This window comes from Cervus canadensis, chromosome 30 (genome assembly GCF_019320065.1).
Source record: "Cervus canadensis isolate Bull #8, Minnesota chromosome 30, ASM1932006v1, whole genome shotgun sequence".
Classification (NCBI taxonomy): Eukaryota; Metazoa; Chordata; class Mammalia; order Artiodactyla; family Cervidae; genus Cervus; species Cervus canadensis.
The window spans coordinates 42291652-42300949 of record NC_057415.1 but is presented as its reverse complement, the minus strand read 5'-3'; positions in this window follow the sequence as shown (position 1 = coordinate 42300949).

Here is a 9298-nt window from a genome sequence, read left to right as displayed (position 1 = left end):
CTGACCTTGGACGTGGGGGAGCTCCTCTCAGCCACCGCCCCTGACCTTGGACGTGGGGGAGCTCCTCTTAGCCGCCACCCCTGACCTTGGACGTGGGGGAGCTCCTCTCAGCCACCGCCCCTGACCTTGGACGTGGGGTAGCTCCTCTCAGCCGCCACCCCTGACCTTGGATGTGGCGGAGCCCCTCTCGGCTGCTCCTGGGCCGTGCAGCCACTGCTCCTAAACTTAAAGTGAGGTCTTTCTCATAAGGATTGGTGTTCCTTTATATAAATGGAAGCCTGGAGTCACCTAGGCATGCCACAAGTCAGATACACTGACTTGTGAGGTAAGCAAGGCTTCAGCTTGAGCTGAGAACTCTGCTACACCCAGGTTGTAATTTCTGCAAAGTTACATTCCTCTTTCTGACCCTTTCAGCTGTTTCTTCCCATCTGTCTTAAGCACAATTCTTGAAAACAAGTATGAGTTTACAACTGCATAGTCACAACAGAGAGAAAACTGAAACCATCTGGGGAGCTTTTTCAAAAGATACATACCTAGAGCTTGACCTTAAGAAATTTCCATTTCTTGGGTGGGGTCTCAGCACATGATCTTGAAAAAGTCTCCAGACAATTCTGATAAAACCTCTCTGAAAGAGAAGTGTTTCCCTGAAACCATATTTAGGCTTTTTTCCTGAAGAAACTATGCAAATGATTCCTGACTTCCCATGGTTCGACTTAGAACTTTGACTTTACAATGGTGCAAAAGGGATACACCTTCAGAAGAAACTGTACTTTGAATTGTGAATTTTGACCTTTTCCTAGGCTATCAACAGCATTCTGTCTTGATGCTGGGCAGCCACAGTTCCTATTAAGCCACACAATCACAAGGGGGAAACAACATATACTTACAACCACTCTGTACCCACACAACTATACTGTTTTTCACTGTCAATACAGAAGTCAATAAACTGCATGAGATAGTCAACACTATATTATAAAATAGGCTTTGCATGACATGACTTAGCCCAATAGTAGGCTAATGTAAGTGTTCTGAGTACGCTTAAGGTAGGCTAGGCTATGCTATGATGTTCTGTGGGTTAGATGCACTAAATGTATTTTTGACTCACAATATTTTCAACTCATGATTTCAACTTAGTTTCTTTGGGACATAACTCCATCACAAGTTAAGGAAGACCTATATACATAAGAAAGGGTTGGGGCAGATTTAGAAATTGAAAATATAAATATCAACTTAGGAAACTAAAAAAAAAAAATTCAAATTATTGGTATCAGTAGTCATTTAATGCTGCTCACTGATGTCTATCTAATTCTCTCTTTCCTAAACCCAGCTGCTGCTGCTGCTGCTAAGTCACTTCAGTCATATCTGACTCTGTGTGATCCCATAGACGGCAGCCCACCAGGCTCCCCCATCCCTGGGAGTCTCCAGGCAAGAACACTGGAGTGGGTTGCCATTTCCTTCTCCAATGTGTGAAAGTGAAAAGTGAAAGTGAAGTCGCTCAGTCATGTCTGACTCTTAGTGACCCCATGGACTACCAGGCTCCTCCATCCATGAGATTTTCCAGGCAAGAGTACTGGAGTGGGGTGCCATTGCCTTCTCCATCCTAAACCCAGAGAACCACACTTTTCCCTGCTTGTCTGAAGTTTGACCTGGCTAAGTTACTGGCTTCCATCAATGAAACATAAACATCAGGGCACGTGTCACTTCCAAGCAGAAGCCTTCAAGAGAGAGTACACAAGTCACCTCATCCCCTTTTCTTTCCCTTGTGATGGTGGAAGCACATGTCAAGGTGGAGTGTCCATCAGCTGAGATCCCTGGGTGACTAATGAAAAGGCCTCTGTCATCCCAGGAGTAAGAAACAAAGACTTTTGTGAAAAATCATGGAAATATGAAAGCTGTTCATTGCTGCTGCTGTTGTTCAGTGCCTCAGTCATGTCTGACTCTGAGACCCCACAGACTGCAGCATGCCAGGCTTCCCTGTCCTTCCCTGTCCACCTCTCAGAGTTTGCTCAAAATTCAGTTGGTGATGCTACCCAACCGTCTCGTCCTCTGTCATCGCCTTCTCCTCCTGCCTTCAATCTTTCCCAGCATCATGGTCTTTCCCAAAGCTCATTAATGCAACATAATCTACTCTGTCCTAACTGATAAACTGGCACATCTTTCACTGAGTCTAAGCAATTTAAAGAGAATTGGAAAAAAAAATAATAATAAAGAGAATTGGTTCTGTCTTTAACAATGATAAAGTAAAACTCTCACTGTTTGCAGATGACATGATCCTCTACACAGAAAACCCTAAAGACTCTACCAGAAAATTACTAGAGCTAATCAATGAATATAGTAAAGTTGCAGGATATAAAATTAACACACAGAAATCCCTTGCATTCCTATACACTAACAATGAGAAAACAGAAAGAGAAATTAGGGAAACAATACCATTCATCATTGCAACAAAAAGAATAAAATACTTAGGAGCATATCTACCTAAAGAAACAAAAGACCTATATATAGAAAACTATAAAACACTTATGAAAGAAATCAAAGAGGACACAAACAGATGGAGAAATATACTGTGTTCATGGATTGGAAGAATCAATATTGTGAAAATGAGTATGCTACCCAAAGCAATCTATAGAGTCAATGCAACCCCTATCAAGCTACCAATGGTATTCTTCACAGAATTAGAACAAATAACTTCACAATTTGTATGGAAATACAAAAAACCTTGAATAGCCAAAGAAATCTTGAGAAAGAAGAATGGAACTGGAGGAATCAACCTGCCTGACTTCAGGCTCTACTACAAAGCCACAGTCATCAAGACAGTATGGTACTGGCACAAAGACAGAAATATAGATCAATGGAACTAAATAGAAAGCCCAGAGATAAATCCACGAACCTATGGACACCTTATGTGACAAAGGAGGCAAGGATATACAATGGAAAAAAGACAACTTCTTTAACAAGTGGTCTGGGAAAACTGGTCAACCACTTGTAAAAGAATGAAACTAGAACACTTTCTAACACCATACACAAAAATAAACTCAAAATGGATTAAAGATCTAAATGTAAGACCAGAAACTATAAAACTCCTAGAGGAGAACATAGGCAAAACACTCTCCAACATAAATCACAGCAAGATCCTCTATGACCCACTTCCCAGAATATTGGAAATAAAAGCAAAAATAAATAAATGGGCCCTAATTAAACTTAAAAGCTTTTGCACAACAAAGGAAACTATAAGCAAGGTGAAAAGACAGCCTTCAGAATGGGAGAAAATAATAGCAAACGAAGCAACAGACAAAGGATTAATCTCAAAAATATACAAGCAACTCCTGCAGTTCAGTTCCAGAAAAATAAATGATCCAATCAAAAAATGGGCCAAAGAACTAAACAGACATTTCTCCAAAGAAGACACACAGATGGCTAACAAACACATGAAAAGATGCTCAACATCACTATCAGAGAAATGCAAATCAAAACCACAAGGAGGTACCACTACACGCCAGTCAGAATGGCTGCTATCCAAAGTCTACAAGCAATAAATGCTGGAGAGAGTGTGGAGAAAAGGGAACCCTCTTACACTGTTGGTGGGAATGCAAACTAGTACAGCCACTATGGAAAACAGTGTGGAGATTCCTTAAAAAACTGGAAATAGAACTGCCATATGACCCAGCAATCTGACTCCTGGGCATACACACCGAGGAAACCAGAACTGAAAGAGGCAGGTGTACCCCAATGTTCATCGCAGCACTGTTTATAATAGCCAGGACATGGAAGCAACCTAGATGCCCATCAGCAGACGAATGGATAAGAAAGCTATGGTACATATACACAATGGAATATTACTCAGCCATTAAAAAGAATACATTTGAATCAGTCCTAATGAGATGGATGAAACTGGAGCCCATTATACAGAGTGAAGTAAGCCAGAAAGATAAACACCAATACAGTATACTAACGCATATATATGGAACTTAGAAAGATGGTAACGATAACCCTATATGCAAGACAGAACAAGAAACACAGATGTATAGAACAGACTTTTGGACTCTATGGGAGAAGGCGAGGGTGGGATGATCTTAGAGAATAGCATCGAAACATGTATATTATCAAGTGTGAAACAGATCGCCAGCCCAGGTTGGATGCATGAGACAAGTGCTCAGGGCTGGTGCACTGGGATGACCCAGAGGGATGGGATGGGGAGGGAGGTGGGAGGGGGGTTCAGGATGGCGAACACATGTAAATCCATGGCTGATTCATGTCAAAGTATGGCAGAAACCACTACAATATTGTAAAGTAATTAGCCTCCAACTAATAAAAATAAATGGAAAAAAAAAAAAAAAAAACTGAAACCTTACAGAGATGGCACTGATTAGAGGGAAATGGGGGAGTTTAAGCGTCAGAGTGACCTAAGTTTAATCTGTGGTGTTGCTTGCTTATTGTAATAATAAAAATTAATATATAAAGTCTGTATAAGATATAATTACTTTTAGCAACCACTAACACATATTAAAGAGCCTCTTGATGAAAGTGAAAGAGGAGAGTGAAAAAGTTGGCTTAAAGCTCAACATTCAGAAAACTAAGATCATGGCATCCAGTCCCATCACTTCATGGCAAATAGATGGGGAAACACTGGAAACAGTAGCCAACTTTATGTTTGGGGGCTCCAAAATCACTGCAGATGGTGATTGCAGCCATGAAATTAAAAGAAGCTTACTCCTTGGAAGGAACGTTATGACCAATCTAGACAGCATATTAAAAAGCAGAGACATTACTTTGCCAGCAAAGATCCATCTAGTAAAGGCTATGGTTTTTCCAGTAGTCATGTATGGATGTGCAAGTTGGGCTATAAAGAAAGCTGAGTGCCAAAGAATTGATGCTTTTGAACTGTGGTGTTGGAGAAGATTCTTGAGAGTCCGTTGGACTGCAAAGAGATCCAACCAGTCCATCCTAAAGGAGATCAGTCCTGGGTGTTCATTGGAAGGACTGATGTTGAAGCTGAAACTCCAATACTTTGGCCACCTGATGCGAAGAGCTGACTCATTGGAAAAGACCCTGATGCTGGGAAAGATTGAGGGTAGGAGAAAGAGAAGACAGAGGATGAGATGGTTGGATGGACATGAGTTTGGGTAAACTCCGGGAGTTGGTGATGGACAGGGAGGCCTGGCATGCTGCAGTTCATGGGGTCGCAAAGAGTCGGTCACAACTGAACGACTGAACTGAACTGAACACATACGAAGTTGTTTACTATGTGCCCGGCATTGTGCTATGCACTTTACACGGGTTATTTCACTTACTTTTCCATTTTAAAGATGAGAAAAATGAAAAAAAAAAATGAGAAAAATGAAGAGTAAAGGTGTTAAATAAATTGCCCAAGGTCAGAGCGCTATGAAATGGTGGAACAAGGACTCTAACACAGGCAGCCGGGCCACATGATCTTCATGACTCCTCTACACTGTCTCCCAGAGTGACTCTGACCAAATTATTTTGCATCTCAGCTTCCTCAATTTAGGATGAGGTTGAAAGCAATCAGGCAACGTGTTTATGAGGATTAAAGGAGATACTATCATTCCTGGCATACAGTAAGCATTTAAGACACGGTAGCTAGTATTTTTCAGTAGCCAATATGTCAATCATTTCTGCCTGTTCTATAAATGGAGATTAGTCAATGTGCAAGAAAAAGGTAACATTAGTGAATACTTGTCATAACCTATGGGAATACTGTACTGTAAAAAGATAGGTAGCACAGGCACAATAATCAAATCCTACATTACTATGCTTGCATTCCTTAATGGCCGATATGGAAATGATTATTGTTAATTTCCTTAAATAAATAAAGTTTTTTTAAAATAAAGATACAGTGTACAAATAGCACCCATAAAATTTCCAATGATGTATCCAGTAACTTCAAGCCATTATTATTATTTTTTAATATTTATTTATTTTCTTTGGTTGTGCTAAGTCCTAGTTGCAGCATGTGGGATCCAGTTCCCTGAGCACGGACTGAACCCAGGCCCCTTGCATTGGGAACATGGAATCTTAGCCACTGGACCACCAGGGAAGTCCCAAGCCATTATGCTTTAAAGTCCAAGGAAAAACATCTCAAGAATAGTGAGAAGATATTTTATGCTCAGCTAGCCACAAATGATATGCTGGGATCATTCAATAACCTTATGTTCACATGTTAATTACTGACTACATAAGAAAACACCATTATTAAATGTGAAACTATTTGTTCTGGGCCTTTTCTTTAACTTCCTCATTTCTTTTGCTTCCTTATGTAATGTTATAAGAGTATATACTTTCTACACAGACAATCATGTCTTCTGCAAAGACAATTTTATTTTCTTCCTTCCAAATCTGTATACTTTCCACTTCCTCTTTTTCATTAGCTAGGAGCTTCCTGGGTAGCTCAAATGGTAAAGAATCTGCCTGCAATGTGGGAGACCTGCGTTTGACGCCTGGGTCGGAAGATCCCCTGGAGGAGGGCATGGCAACCCACTCCAGTATTCTTGCCTGGAGAATCCCACGGACGGAGGAGCCTGAGGGGCTACAGTCCATGGGGTCGCAGAGTCGGACACGACTGAATGACTATCACTCTCACTATTAGGACATCCAGTATGATGTTGAAAAGGAGTTTCCTTGCTCCTGATCTTAGTGGGAAAGCTCCTACTGTCTCTCTGTTAAGTATGACGTTCACTGTAAGTTTTCTGTACATGTTCTTTATCAAGTTGAGGAGGCCTCTCTATTCCTCTCTATTTACTCAGTTCTTATGATGAGTATTGGATTCTGTCAAATGCTTTTTCTGCATCTGTTGATAGGATCATGTGACTTTTCTTTAGCCTGTTGATGTGACAGATTATACTGACTGATTTTCAAATGCTGAACCATTTCATATGTAACTGCATATAATCCTTTTTATATGTTGTTGGATTACATTTGCTTACATTTTGTTGAGAACTTTTGTACCTATCTTCATGAGTGATACTGGTCTATAGTTTTCTTTTATGTAACATCTTTGTCTGATTTTGGTATCAGAGTAATGCTGGCCTCATAGAATGAGTTAGGAAGTATTCCTTTTGTTTCTATTTTATAGAAGAGATTGTAGAGAACTGGTATAATTTCTTTCTTAAATGTTTGGTAGAAATCACCAGTGACCACATCTGGGCCCACTACTGTCTGTTTCAGAAGCTTATTACTTATTTAATTTCTTAAATAGATAAAGACTTATTTAGATTGTCTATTACATGATCTTTTGATAAGAGGAGTTCATTCCATCCCTCTTGTTAAGATCCTTCATAACTTACAGCTTCATAATTATCTTCTAAGTTTGGCATATGCTTTTTAGTCCATTGTCATTTCTTACCACTTTCACTCCCTGCATATCTGATTACACACATTTCCCCCCAAAATATCAAGCTCTGATATACCCACATGCATTTACAGAGGCATCCTCTGTATTCCAAAGGTATCCTTTTCTAACTTGTATTTGTCTTACTAAACTCAGCTTTCTGCAGAAGCTGTTCTTGATGTCTCCAGGCAGTTCAGCTGTCCCATTCAACTTGTATAATAGAGAAACAAAAACTACTCTTTAAAACTACCAAAAATTCCAAGCTTTTCAGTAGTTATTTTACATGTTCCATGTAATTCAAGGTATACAATAAACTATATGATACTGACCTGGTTGTAGATTGTGTCCTTTATAAATTCATTACCTAAAACAGACACATTTTGATACAACATATCAAGGACAGTGCAAACACTGAACAATAAAGCATCATTTCAAGATAAAGGTTAAGTATATATCAAGAGTAAAGACTCAGTATATATCAAGACTGAAGACAAACATGAGTACTCATTTGGATGCATGCTTAGATGTGTCATTTATCAAGGCTGTATTATGAAATGTTTGAGTCTTTCTGTTTCTTTTATTTATTGTGAATGATTAAGAGCTAAAACTCTGGAGTCACACAGACTTGAGGGAAACACTACTTATACTTTGTGAGATCTTGGCCAAGGAAGTAAACCCCATCTGGGTTTTCTCAGGGGATAAATAAAGAACTAGTAATTGGTAGTGATAGTAAATGATGATACTGATATTGCTAGAGTTACTAAAAATAGTGTCATTATATAGACCTCTTTCCTTCCACATACAACGGTGAAAAAAAAAAAAACTTTTTTTTACCATGACTCTTTAGTGCCCTGTGAATAATAACCTATTGAAAAGAGAACCCCTTCTCCAACCTAATTCTCCCTTTTTCATTTTTATAACTTTGACAAAAGTAGTTGAATATAGCAGTCACTAGATGGAGCAACATTCCTAGCAGAGTAATTCTTCTAACCAAGAACTTTCCATTTAGTATTTAATAAAAATAAACCAAGTCTAGAAGAAAAATCACTCATAAGTAGGTTACCTGGTACATTTTGTTACCTGGTACATTTGAGCACAAATGATTTTGAATACCTCAGAGATATGGATATGAGAAAACAAGAGAGATATTTGGATACACCACAGTCATATGTGGTATTAAAAGCTGAACTGGGTTCCCCCAAGTCATATGTTGAAATCCTAACCCCCAGCACCTTAGAATGTCACTGTATTTGGGAGTAGGGTCTTTAAAGAGGTAATTAAGTTAAAATGAGGTCATTAGGCTAGGCTCTAATCCAATATGACTGGTGTCCTTATAGCAAGAGGGGATTTGGGCACAGAAGTATACAGAGAGAAGACAACATGAAAAAACAAGAAAAAGAAAATTATCTACAAGTCAAGAAGAGAGACCTGGAACAGATGCTTCCTTCAGGCTCCTTAGAAGACACCAACTCTGCTGAACCTCAATCTTGGACTTCTCACTTCCAAAACTGCAAGAAAAATAAACTTCTGATGTTTTAGCCATCCAGTCCATTGCACTTGACTATGTAAACCCCAGCAAACCAATACAGGCTTCCCAGATGGCACTAGTAGTAAAGAATCTGCCTGCTAATGCAGGAGACGCAAGAGACTTGGGTTCAATCCCTGGGTTGGGAAGATCCCCTGCAGGAGGAAATGGCAACCCATTCCAATATTCTTGCCTGGAGAATTCCAGGGAGAGAGGAACCTGGCAGGGTGTAATCAAGGGGACTGCTAAGAGTAGGATCTGACTGAGTACACACACAGAGCAAACTACTACATGTGGAAAGTAATACTAGAAAATAAGCTCCATACAGGCAAGAATTTTTGTCTTTTTTGTCCATTGTTATATCCCAAGCACCTAGAACAATGCCTGGCACATAATATGTGTTTGATAAATATCTGCTTTGTGAACTA